Genomic DNA, 12,833 nt, shown 5'->3' with positions numbered 1-12,833 from the left:
TTTGCAATGTCCTTATTTTCGCCGTAGTCTACATAAATGTCTACATAGACTACACGTGCCCAAATAAGTAATGCAAATGGCGGCGCCCATGGGCGCCGCCATTTGTGTACGTGCTTTTTTTTTTTCAAAGTCAGCCGTGATAGGCTATGTAACCATTTACGTAGCCAATCACGGCTGACTGCAGGGACACCAACGGCGGCGGCTATGGCCGCCGCCGTTTGCATCCCTGCAGGAGCAGAGGATTCACGGCCAGAGGGACGAGGCGCTTCCCCCCTGGCCAGAATTTCAGCTGGAGGGATGGGGCGCCTCCCCCCTGCCCGGAATTTCAGGGGGAGGAATGGAGCGCCCCTCCCCACCGCAAAGCAAGCTGCGGGACCAGGTAATGGACTTTTGTCCATCCGTACAAATAGCATAGATGGTGCTATTGTATCTGGAGAAGACTGGGGAACTGGCAGCTGAGTTTGATATCGGGAATTGGGTGATGTTTCCCAATGGGTCTCATGCTAGAGTGACTATTGGGAGTGTGGAGAGACAGGCCTCTCCAGACATGAAACTCACCATTAAGCGGGAAGCCATTGCCTGGCCCGGCCATTTTAATGAGGTAGGGAAAAGGATTTGTGTCCTATTATTGGCTTGTGACATCTCTTAAGCTCTAAGAATATCCACCCTGTCTTGTGTGTCCCACCTCCAACCCCAGGTTCTAAACATTTATTTATTTATTTATTTATTTCATTTTATTTCTATACTGCCCAATAGCTGAAGCTCTCAGGGTTGTTCACAAAAATTAAAACCAAACGGCCCGCAATAAAACAATTTTAAATATATAGAACATCCAAACCACAGTATTACAATACAACCACAATAAAAACTAGCAGCAGTGCAAGAATTTAAAATACAGGTTTAAAATATCAAAGCTAAAAGTCTAGAAAGCTAAAATGCTAAAATCCCTGGGAAAATAAAAAGGTCTTCACCTGGCACCAGCAGTTATACAATATAGGTGCCAGGCGAACCTCACTAGGGAGCTCATTCCACAGCCGGGGTGCCACAGCAGAAAAAGCCCTCCTCCTACTAGTCACCCGCCTCACTTCCTTTGGCAGGGGCTCACGGAGAATGGCCTCTGAGGATGATCTCAGGGTCTGGGCAGGAAGGAACACATGGGAGGAGGCGATCCTTCAGATAACCTGGCCCCAAGCTGTTAAGGCCTTTACATGTTACTACCCGCACTTTGAATCAGGGCCGGAAATGGACTGGCAGCCAGTGCAGCTGGAAAAGTATAGGGATGGCAGAGAATTCCACCACGGATCTCAGTGAGGCTGAATGCCAGTGCATTCGGCCCCCCGAATATGTGTCGGAATGGCCTTCCCCCCGCCCCCCCACGGTTTCCCCCCGGGACGAGACTTACCTGGGGCGGATCTTCCAGGCGGCGGCGGCTCTGGAGGTGGTGGTGGCTGTGGTGGCTGGTCTTCCAACCGCTGGCGGCCGCCGCAATTTCCAGTGTTAAAAACAACAAAAAAACCAGATGTGATATGCTACGTAAATCTTTATGTAGCCTATCACGTCTGACTTTAAAAAACAAACAAATGCGCGTACGCTAGGGATGGACGAAAGGGACTTACTTCGTCCCGCAGCTTGCTTCACGGTGGGGGGGAGGCGCTTCGGTTCTCCCCCTGAAGTTAAGGTGAGGGCGGGAGGTGCCCCGCCTCGCCCGGCCGAAATTCAGGCCAGGGGGGAGGTGCCCCATCCGTCGCCGGCAAAATTCAGGCCGTATAGGAGCCCCCGTCTACCCGGCCGCGGAAAAAAAAGTAAAACAAAAAATAAAAAACATACACCCGTGATACGCGACGTAACAATTTACGTAGCCTATCATGGCTAGATTTCCAAAGTCAGCCGTGAGAGGCTATTTAAATCGTCACGTAGCCTATCACGGGAGACTTTGAAAAAAAAAAAGCACGTACGCAAATGGCGGCTCCCATGGGGACCGCCATTTTCATTCCTTATTTTGGCACTTCTAGTCTACGTAAAGATTTATGTAGACTACCGCGAAAATAAGGGCAACGCAAATAGCATTCCCTTACTATTGCCGTAGTCTACACAAATGTTTACGTAGACTAGACGTGCCAAAATAAGGAACGCAAATGGCACTTTTTTTTTTTTTGTAAAGTCACCCGTGATAGGCTACGTGACGATTTATGTAGCCTATCATGGCTGACTTTGGAAATCTAGCCATGAGAGGCTACGTAAATTGTTACGTAGCCTATCACGGGTGTGTGTTTGTTTGTTTTTACTTTACCTTTTTTTTTTTTGCAATGGCAGCGGAGGCAGCCGGTCGGGAGACCGGCCGCCGCCCCCGCCCCCACCGAAACACCGCCGAAATGCCGCCGGGACCCGCTGCCTAGAGGGACATTCTCCGAAGGGGGTGGAGGCTGGAGGACCTCCCCCCCCCCGGAATTCTGGCCGGCCGGCTCCGCTCCGAGGGAATTCCACAGAGCCGCCGGCCGGCTACGCCAGCAGCTGGACATCCGGCCGCTGGCTAGCAGGGACGCAAATGGCTGAGGCCGTAGATACCGCCATTTACGTCCCTGTAGTCAGCCGTGATAGGCTACGTAAATCTTTACGTAGCCTATCTCATCTGAATTTAAAAAAAAAAAAATCTTGCGCGTACGCAAATGGCAGCAGCTACGGCCGCCACCATTTTCGTTCCTTATTTTGGCCCGTCTTAGTTTACATAACTATTTATGGATAACTGTATCTAGGCTATCTCTGTCCAGATAAGGGCGAAGTTGGGATTAGGGTTGGCGGAGAATTTCTCCCCGAAACTTCGGGGGGCCGAGCGCCAATATTTTCGGCCCCCCGAACAAGTTACGGGGAGAAATCCTCCGAATCCCCCCCCCACACCCCGCACACACCCCCGGGACGGGACTTACCTTCGCCGAATGTCCCTCCCGGTGGCGGGTCCAGCCGGCGGTTCGGCGGGTGTTCGAGCGGCGCGGGAGCGGCCTTTCTTTCGACCGGCTGCCGCCGCTGCCATTCCAATAAAAGGAAAAAAAAAAGAAAACCGCCCCCTGAAAGGCTACATGAAGATTCACGTAGCCTATCATGGCTAGATTTGCAAAGTCAGCCGTGATAGGCTACGTCAATCATCACGTAGCCTATCACGGGTGACTTAAAAAAAAAAAAAAAAGTGTGTACGGATAATGGCGGCCCCCATAGGAAGCCGCCATTCCCGTTCCTTATTTGGTCGCTGTAGTCTACGTAAGTGTTTACGTAGACTACGGCGAAAATAAGGGCAAAGCTATTTGCGTTGCCCTTATTTTCGCCGTAGTCTACGTAAACATTGACGTAGACTACAGCGACTAAATAAGGAACGCGAATGGCGGCTCCCTATGGGGGCTACCATTAGCGTACGTGCTTTTTTTTTTTTCTAAAGTCACCCGTGATAGGCTACGTGACGATTGACGTAGCCTATCACCGCTGACTTTGCAGATCTAGCCATGATAGGCTACATGAATCGTCACGGAGCCTATCAGGGGGTGTTGTTTTTTTTTTTTTTAACTGTTGCGTTCGCGGCCAGGCGAGGCGGGAAGCCTCCTCCCCGGCCTGAATTTCGGCCGGGACTAGGCGGGAAGCCTCCCTCCCGGCCTGAATTTCGGCCGGGCTGAGGCGGGAAGCCTCCCCCCCTGGCCGGAACTTCGCGGGGGGAGCAGCGAAGCGCCTCCCCCCCACCGCAAACGTCCTTCGAGGACAGGTAAGGGACTTTCATCCACCCCTAGTTGGGATGCCAGCTGAAGCTGATAAAAAGTGCTCCATGCCACTGAGTTCAGCTGTGACTCAAGTGATGGTTTTGGATCCAAGAGCACCCCCAAACAATGAACGTGATCCTTTGTGGGGAGTGCAACCCCCTCCAGAATAGGTTGAATATAACCTTGCCGGGCAGATGAACCACCCACTAACAGTACCTCTGCCTTGTCTGGATTGAGTTTCAGTTTATTGGCCCTCATCCAGTCCATTACTGTGCCCAGGCCCAATTCAGAACCGCCACTGCCTCAGCTGGGGTTGATGAGAAAGAGAGGTAGAGCTGGGTGTTATGCGCATATTGATGGCGCCTCAGCCCACACCTCCAGATAAGCTCCCCCAGCGGTTTCATGCAGATGTTAAACAGCATGGGGGATAAAATAGAGCCCTGTGGAATCCCATGGCACAATTGCCATGGCACAGAGCGGTAATCCCCCAGCACCACCTTCTGGAGTCGGCCATCCAAGTAGGAGCAGAACCACCGTAGTGCAGTGCCTCCAACTCCCAGCACAGACAATCTATGCAGAAGGATATCACAGTCAATGGCATCGAACGCTGCTGAGATGGTATCCCACTCCCCTTGACCCTCTCCAGCAGAGGTCATTGCACAGGGCGACCAAGGCAGTTTCCATTCCAAAACCAGGCCTGAGGCCCGATTGACATGGATCTAGATAATCCGTTTCATTCAACAGTGCCTGGAGCTGTCCTGCAACCACCTGCTCATGCACCTTGTCCAGGAAGGGGATGTTGTCCACTGGCCTATAATTGTTAACATCCTCCAGGTTCGGCTATTTTAGGAGTGGTCTGATGACCGCCTCTTTTAAGCAGCCAACACCATTCCCTCTCTCAAGGAGGAATTTACAACCTCCTGGACCCAGCTGGACATCCCCTCCTTGTTTGATTTAATAAGCCATGAAGGGCAAGGGTAGGGATGTACGAAAGTTCCACCATGGATCTTGGGGAGGCCGAAGGCCTGTGCATTCGGCCCCCTGAAATCGGTGGCGGAACGGCCCGCCCCCCCCGGCATGAGACTTACTTTTTGCCTAAACAAAAGATTTACTTGCATTGCTTGGAACTATCCACTAGCAAGGAATGATAATTACAGGAGTGATCAGTGTTTTTCCATGACCTGAAGAGTAAGTTTCCATGATGTGTGGAATATTGTACTGGGTCTGAGCTAGAAAAGACAATTATCTGGCTCAGTATAATGCAGTCACATATTATCATCTAACCTATCAGAACCTATAAAAAAGAAGTATGAAACTATCTCGGTTGGAACACTCTGTTTTATGAAACTGCAGCAGAATTCCCCAACCTGGTGACCTCTAGATCGTTTTGACTTTAACTCCCATCAGCCCCAGCAAGTATGGCCAATGGTCAGGAATGCTGGAACTTGTGATCCAAAACTTCTGGAAGGCACCACATTCGGGAGGGCTGAACTACAGTACCGGCATGATTCTAAGTATGTCTACTCAGTAGAACTCTTATTGAGTTCAGTGGGACTTCACACTCAGGAAAGTGTGAATAGGATTGCAGCCTTAATTTTCTGAAATCAACACCCAAATATCACTGATTGATTTCTTTGGCAATCACCCAGCATGAAATTTGTGGTTCATAGCTGAGACCAGACGTTATTGTTTTGACGTGCCAAAATAAGGAACGCAAATGGCGGCGGCAATGGCCGCCGCCATTTGTGTCTGCACATTTTTTGTTTTGTTTTTTAAATCATCCATGATAGGCTACGTAAACATTTACGTATCCTATCATGGCTGACTGCAGGGACGCAAAGGGTGGCAGCTACGGCCGCTGCCATTTGCATCCCTGCTAGCCAGCGGCCGGATGTCCATCTGCTAGTGGAGCCGGCCGGCGGCTCAGCAGAATCGCTGCAGAGCACAGCTGGCTGGCCAGGATTCTGGGGGGGAGAGGAACGGAGCGCCTCCCCCACTGGCCAGGACTCTGGGAGGAGGGACGGAATGCCTCCCCCCCATCAACATAATCCGCAGAAAGGTAAGTCACTTTCGTACATCTTTAGGCAAGGGTCAAGCACACAAGTGGTCAATCGGACTTGGCCAAGCAACTTCTCTTCATCCTCACACCTCAATAACTGAAACCCAGCCAATAAAACTTGACCAGATGGAGCTCTGAACACCTCTACCAATGTATCTGCATTAGTCAGGGTGTCCAATCCATGACAAATCTGAGCAACTTTATCTTTGAAGTGCAGTGCAAACTCGTTTCAGAGTGCAACCGAGAGTCCCACAGTTGTCTCTCCCTGGCCAGGAATGTAACTGGCCACAAACCACTCAGAAAAGCTCCTCTGGATGACATTGAGAAGATGCAATACTGGTGGAAAAGCACTGCCTCTTTGCCACCCTCACCGCCACAGAATAGGCTCGATAGTGAGTTCCTACCTGTGTTGGGTCAGACTCAGCACGAGTTTTCCTCCACTTCCATTCTAGCCATCTCCCCACTTGCTTCATTATCCTCTGCTCAGTTTTATACCAACTAGGGATAAACGAAACGACTTACCTGTTTCGTTTCATGACATCCGCAGTGGTGGGGAGGTGCTCCGTCCCTCCCCCAGAAATCCTTGCCAACCGGCTCCACAGAGCTGCCACCCGTGGCCGGCCGCAGCGACATCCAGCCGCTGCTGGCCTGCGCAGGGACAAAAATGGCAGCCGCCGTAGGCGCCACCATTTGCATCCCTTTTTTTCGCCATGATAGGCTACGTAAATATTTACGTAGCCTATCATGGCCTCCGCAGGGATGCAAATGGGGTCCCTGCATTCGCCGAGATAGGCTACGTAAGTATTTACGTAGCCTATCACAGCAAAAATGGTGAAGCGAATGGCAGCCGCAGACTTGGCAGCCATTCGCAAAGCAGTGCGAAAGGCACCAGGTAGGTGCTCCGTTTCATGTGCCATTCGTGGGGTTGTGGGGCGGGGGGCTTCGTTCCACGACAGATTTTGGGGGGGCAAATGTACTGGCATTCAGCCTCACTGAGATCCATGGCAGAATTCTCTGCCATCCCTAATACCAAGGAACTGGCTGGGTTCTGCTCAGAGGGATAGGGCACTTGGGCGCGATCGTGTCAACCGCCAGAGTCATCTCTGCATTCCACAGAGCGACCTGGGCTTCAACAGGAGCACCAGCCATACCAGCAGGAAACCCCCCCAGAGGCCTCTGGAATCCATCGGAATTAGCCTCTGAGGGTGAACCATTTTAATAGGGCCCCCACTCTTGCAGAGGGGAAAGGCTGCCAGGAGCCTAAACCTTAACAGGTGGTGATCTGACCATGACAAAGGGACAGATGTTAATTCCTCCACTTTCACATCACTGTCCTTCTGCCCAGTCAAGGCAACCAGATTAAGCATGTGTCCCCTCCAGTTCCCCCACCTTGGTCTCAGTAATACATACCAGGTCAGTCCCCTCATCCACAAACAAATCATGGATGAGGGAGATTTTATTTGGGGCCCAGCAGGCATTCAGCAACAGCACCACCAGCCCCGAGGGCAGACTGGTAAGGCGACAGGAACCATCAGGTTGGGGGAAGAACCAGAAGAGGGGACAGCTGTAAGGTTTCTAGCCCCTCTTCTCCTCAGCTGGCCTGTTTACCCCCCAGCGCCATACCTCCCCCGCCCATGACCACAGTTATGGTAGCACCTCCAGGACCCCCTGGACAGACATGTTTTAGGCTACATGTGTATTCAGTCAGTTATTCATTACTCCCAATTCATACTGAATTCAAGGGTCAACATAGGTAGGGATGTCAGAAAATATCGCCACGAATCTCGGGGAGGCCAAATGCCAGCGCACTCAGCCAGCCGAAATTGGTGGAGAAACGGTCTGCCCCCCCTGCCCCGCCAGGGACGGGACTTACCTTGTGCAAATGTCCCTGGTGGCGGCAGCTCCAGCGGCGGTTTGGAGGTGATTTGACGGCGGCAGCTGCGGAGGCCGGTCTTCCGACCGGCCGCCGCAGCCACCGTTTTCAAGTAAAAAAACAAAACAAAAAACGTGATAGGCTACGTAAATATTTATGTAGCCCATCACAGCTAGATTTTTTAAAAAAACAGCATGACAGGCTAAATAAATGTTCACGTAGCCTATCATGGCTGAGTGAAAAACAACAACAACAACCGTGCGTATGCAAATGGCGGCGCCCATGGGCGCCGCCATTTGCGTTCCTTATTTTGTCATGTGTAGTTTACATAAACATTTACATAGACTACGCTGAAAATAATTCTTTTTGCCGTAGTCTACGTAAATGTTTACGTAGACTAAACGTGCCAAAATAAGGAACAGAAATGGCAGTGCCCATGGGCGCCGCCATTTGCATACACGCGGTTTGTTTGTTTGTTTGTTTTTCACTCAGCTGTGATAGGCTACGTAAACTTTTACGTAGCCTATCATGGCTGACTGCAGGGATTCAAACGGAGGCGGCTAAGGCCGCTGCCATTTCCATCCCAGCAGGACAGGATTCACGGCCGGAGGGATGCGGTGCCTCCCCCCCGGCCAGAGGTTCGAGGGGAGGGACGGAGCACCTCCCGCCCACCGTAAATCAACTTTCAGGTTCAGGTAAGTGACTTTTGCACATCCCTAAACTTAGGTAGCTGCCTCCAAAAATATGGGCTCGTCTAACCCAGTATTGTTGACAGTGACTGGTAAAACTCCAGGGATTCAGGCAGGAGTTACGGCAGCCCTACCAGGAGATGCGAGGGTTTGAACCTGGGACCTTGTGCCTGGAAATCAGGTGCTCTACTCTTGAATTATGGCCCCACTATGGGTAGAATTGGATTGAGTTAAAGAGGTGGTGAAACCCATAGTGGGAGGGCCTCCCACCCCCCTCCACACATCTCATGCAGTTGTAGGAAGGGTGGGTGATGACCCCTCTTGCTGATAAGACCCCTCCAGGACAATTTAGCATCCCTGCTATCCGAAAGAGGAAAATATCTCCCAATTCTGAAGTTGGCCAAAGAAGGACTAATCCATCACAGAGGACAAAGCTTTTACTGTACTTCACAGCTCAATGCACTGATGTCCCAGGACTGTCACCTCCATCAGTCATCAGGAAACAGCTTGCCTTTGTCCTCATCTGTCTCTACCCTTTGGACTTCCAGGTCTTGTTCTTCCCTGCCTCTCTCACACCTCTCTCCCCTATCCTATTTATATAGCAGATAATCTGGCTTGGATTTATTACTTGTCCATGGCCTCCCAACCCCACCCATTTGCAAAACGCCATCACACCCTATTTGGATGGAGCAAATTAGGGATGTACGAAAGTTCCGCCACGGATCTCGGGGAGGCCGACTGCCAGCGCATTCGGCCCCCTGAAATCGGTGGCAATAAAGCCTGCCACCCCCCTAGGACAGGACTTGCATGGGGTGGATTTTCCTGGCAGCAGCGGCTCCAGCGGCGACTCTGGCGTCGTGCAGCAGCGGCGGCTGCAGCGGCCGGGCTTCCGACCGGCTGCCGCTACTGCCTTTTCCAGGTTTAAAAAAAAAAAAATGTGATAGGCTATGTAAAAATTTATATAGCTTATCATGGCTGACTTAAAACAAAAAACAAAAAACAAAAATGCGCGTACGCAAATGGTGGCGGCCATGGCCACCGCCATTTGCATTCCTTATTTTGGCAAGTCATAGTTTACGTAAACATTTACGTAGACTAAGATGGCGAAAATAAGGGGAACGCAAATAGCATAGTGTCTATGCTATTTGCGTTCCCCTTATTTTTGCCGTCTTAGTCTACGTAAATGTTTATGTAGACTAAGACGTGGCAAAATAAGGAATGCAAATAGCGGTGGCCATTGCTGCCGCCATTTGCGTATGCGCGTTTGTTGGTTTTTTAAATCAGCCGTGATAGGCTATGTAAGGATTTACGATTTACGTAGCCTATCACGGCTGACTACAGGGATGCAAACAGCGGCGGCTACGGCCGCCGCCATTTGCTTCCCTGCTAGGCAGTGGCCGGATGTCCGGCTGCTGGCGGAGCCAGCCGGCGGCTCCGTGGAATCGCTGCAGAGCACAGCAGGCCGGCCAGGATTCCGGGGGGGGGGGTAGAAACAGAGCGCCTCCCCCCCTGGCAAGGACTCTGGGGGGAGGGACGGAATGCCTCCCCCTGCACCATCAGCATAATCCCTGAAAGGTAACTACCTTTCGTACATCCCTAGATCAAATTGGGAGTAATAGCACAGGAAGATGGATGTTCCTCTAAACTCAAGAAGTACAGAGGTCTGAAAGGAGGCTTGGAGGTGCCAGGTGGGCCTTCCTCTGAAGGCAGTGGAGAGAATTCTGGTGACCCCTCAGTGCACAACTGGGGCAGGGCGGAGAGACAGCACCTAGAAGAGATTCTTTCACTCACACTCAGCTTCAGAGTGCAGATTAAGGTGCTAATTTGAATCCCTCTAAGATCAGGCTAGCAAAAATGAGGGTTGTGCACAGCCAACACAACCTAATTCAGACATCAATTTAGAGGACTCCTATCGGCCCGAATTCACCTCAACCACCCCTGAAGCTGGGTTGACCTACTTCTGCAGTTCTGAAGCAACATCTAGAGACCCGAAGCAAAAGGGGGGAAACCCCCACTGAGAGTGACCTCCCACTGTCATTGCCACCCCCACAGAACCCCCAATCCTTACCTTGATCTGTCGGGAGTGCCTGCCCCCATTGGCCTCTGCAAGGGAGTCACCTTTTATTTATTTTTTAAAATGGTATTTCATCTTACTGGAAGAAGAAGAGTCACCATTTTGAAAGGAAATGGCAACTCCATCTAAGAGAGTGATGGCTGCATGTGATTCCCTGGAGACCAGGTAAGGAGTGAGGGGCTGACACAGCAGGGTGGGGTCACTGTCCGCATCGGGCTGAAGCACCCCCAAAGCTCTTCTGAGTGATCCAACCCATATTGGAGTTCTTCGCCTGATCCTGACCTGCTCTGGAGTTGCACCGCTTTGCCCCGCAGCACCCAGACACACTAGGGATTCAGGCTTCAGACTGACGTGTTTAACAGTCCTAGTAAAAATAGCATCTTCCACATGACTCTTGGATATGTTGTCTTACAGCATCTGATGAGGCCTGCTCCAAGTGGCAAGGCCAGGTGCGATTTGACTGGTGACAATTGGCAGGAAGGCCTTTTGTGGTGTGGCAACATCCCTGGAGATGTTGGTCTGCCATGAGTCTCAAGCAGGAAGTCCTTTCTGTTTCAAGAGGCCTTCCAGTTATTTGAATGGGATTTTCATGTTGTGATCCTTTTTTGTTAAATGGTTGGTTTTTACGTAGTTCTTTTAGTCATTTAATTCGATGTATTCTGTGGTTTGGTACAGTGGAGACTCGTGGCTCTGATTTCGGTGGGGCTGTGGATCCATTCTGGGTTTTAGTCAGAACCATCCAGAACAATAAAAGAGTTATCCAAGGTGCTGAACTTCTTTGGGGGACATAAATCCATCATGTACCCCACTCCCTGTCTCTAAATCCATCAGGTACCCCCCTCCCTAAAATGCCTTTCCGTCTCCAGCTGTGCCATGAGGCCTCTGATCCTTCCTTTCCCTTCTGCCCTGCCACTAAAGATCAAAACAGGAAAGAGGAGAGGGCCTTTCCAATGGTGGTGCCCATCCTCCCGCAAAAAGCTCATCTCCCTCCAACATTGCTCACCATCATTGCATGCACATGTTTTGAAGATTGTGCATTTATTGCTGTTGCTAGTAATTTCTGTTATTCTAGGATTGTGTTTTAGTTTATTTCAATGTTGTACCTTTTCCCCTCCAGTTTTTATATTGACTTGAGTACATGTATAGTATAGGTGGCATAAACATTTTGAAACAAACACGCCAAAAACGTCCATGCCATGTTGTGATGGATAAATAGTGCTTCCCTGAAAAAAGGACCTGGGATCCCTTCTACTTCACTTAGGGTCACAAGCGCTAGAAACCCTGTTGGGTCCTGTCTAAATTGTAATACTCATTTCCATAGGCACAAATATTCATAACACTGTTTTCCTGGATGCTCCTTCTCATTCCAGATGCACTGAGAGCTGTCGCCGTGGATACTACAAGGAGGTCCCAGAAGGAGAGCCACCATGCTGCTATGCTTGTGCTCCATGTGCGGAAGGAACCATCTCCATTCAGGAAGGTAGGCAAGATCCGAAGAATGGGAGTTCCCGTGGGAAACAGGGAAACTCTTTGAATACTCCAAATAGTCTCCACAGCCCTTTACATAGACTACTGGGAGCAAATAAGGAGCGCAAATGGCGGTGCCCATAAGGCGCCGCCATTTGCGTACGTGCTTTTTTTTTTTTCTCAAAGTCACCCGTGATAGGCTACGTAATGATTTACGTAGCCTATCGTGGCTGACTTTGGAAATCTAGCCATGATAGGCTACGTTAATCATTTTGTAGCCTATCACGGGTTTTTTGGGTTTTTTTTTTACACTTTGTAATGGCGGCCCCCAACGAAAGGCCGACAAACCTCGCCAGGACCTGCTGCCGGGAGGGACATTCGCCAAAGGTAAGTCTCATCCCGGGAGGGGCGGGGGGGCAGAAAATTTCACCGCCGATTTCGGAGGGCCGAATGCGTTGGCACTCGGCCCCATGAAGATTCGGGGAGAAATTCTCCGCCATCCCTAGATAGGCTACGTAACAATTTGCGTAGCCTATCATGGCTAGTTTTCCAAAGTCAGCCATGATAGGCTACGTAAATCGTCACGTAGCCTATCACGGGTGTGTGTTGTTTTTTTTTACTGTACATTTTTATTTTGTAATGGCGGCAGCCGGTCGGGAGACCAGCCGCCGCCCCTGCCACCGGCAAAACGCCGCCGAAACGCCGCCGGGACCCGCCGCCGAGAGGAACATTCGCAAAGGTAAGTCCCATCACGGGGGGGGCGGGGGGCTGGTGGAGAATTTCCCCAACACTTTCGGGGGGCTGAATGCGTCAGCACTCAGCCTCCCAAAGATTCGTGGAGAAACTCCGCCATCCCTAATAAATACCCTCACTTTTCCTTATTTAAACCAGGTAGTGAGCTGTTTTTATTCCAAGTCAGCCCAGCAATCCA

Source organism: Heloderma suspectum, chromosome 2 (genome assembly GCF_057233095.1).
Source record: "Heloderma suspectum isolate Gila_16-S chromosome 2, 16-S_ref, whole genome shotgun sequence".
NCBI classification, from domain to species: domain Eukaryota; kingdom Metazoa; phylum Chordata; class Lepidosauria; order Squamata; family Helodermatidae; genus Heloderma; species Heloderma suspectum.
The sequence above is the reverse complement of the archived record's forward strand: the minus strand, read 5'-3'. Positions refer to the sequence as shown.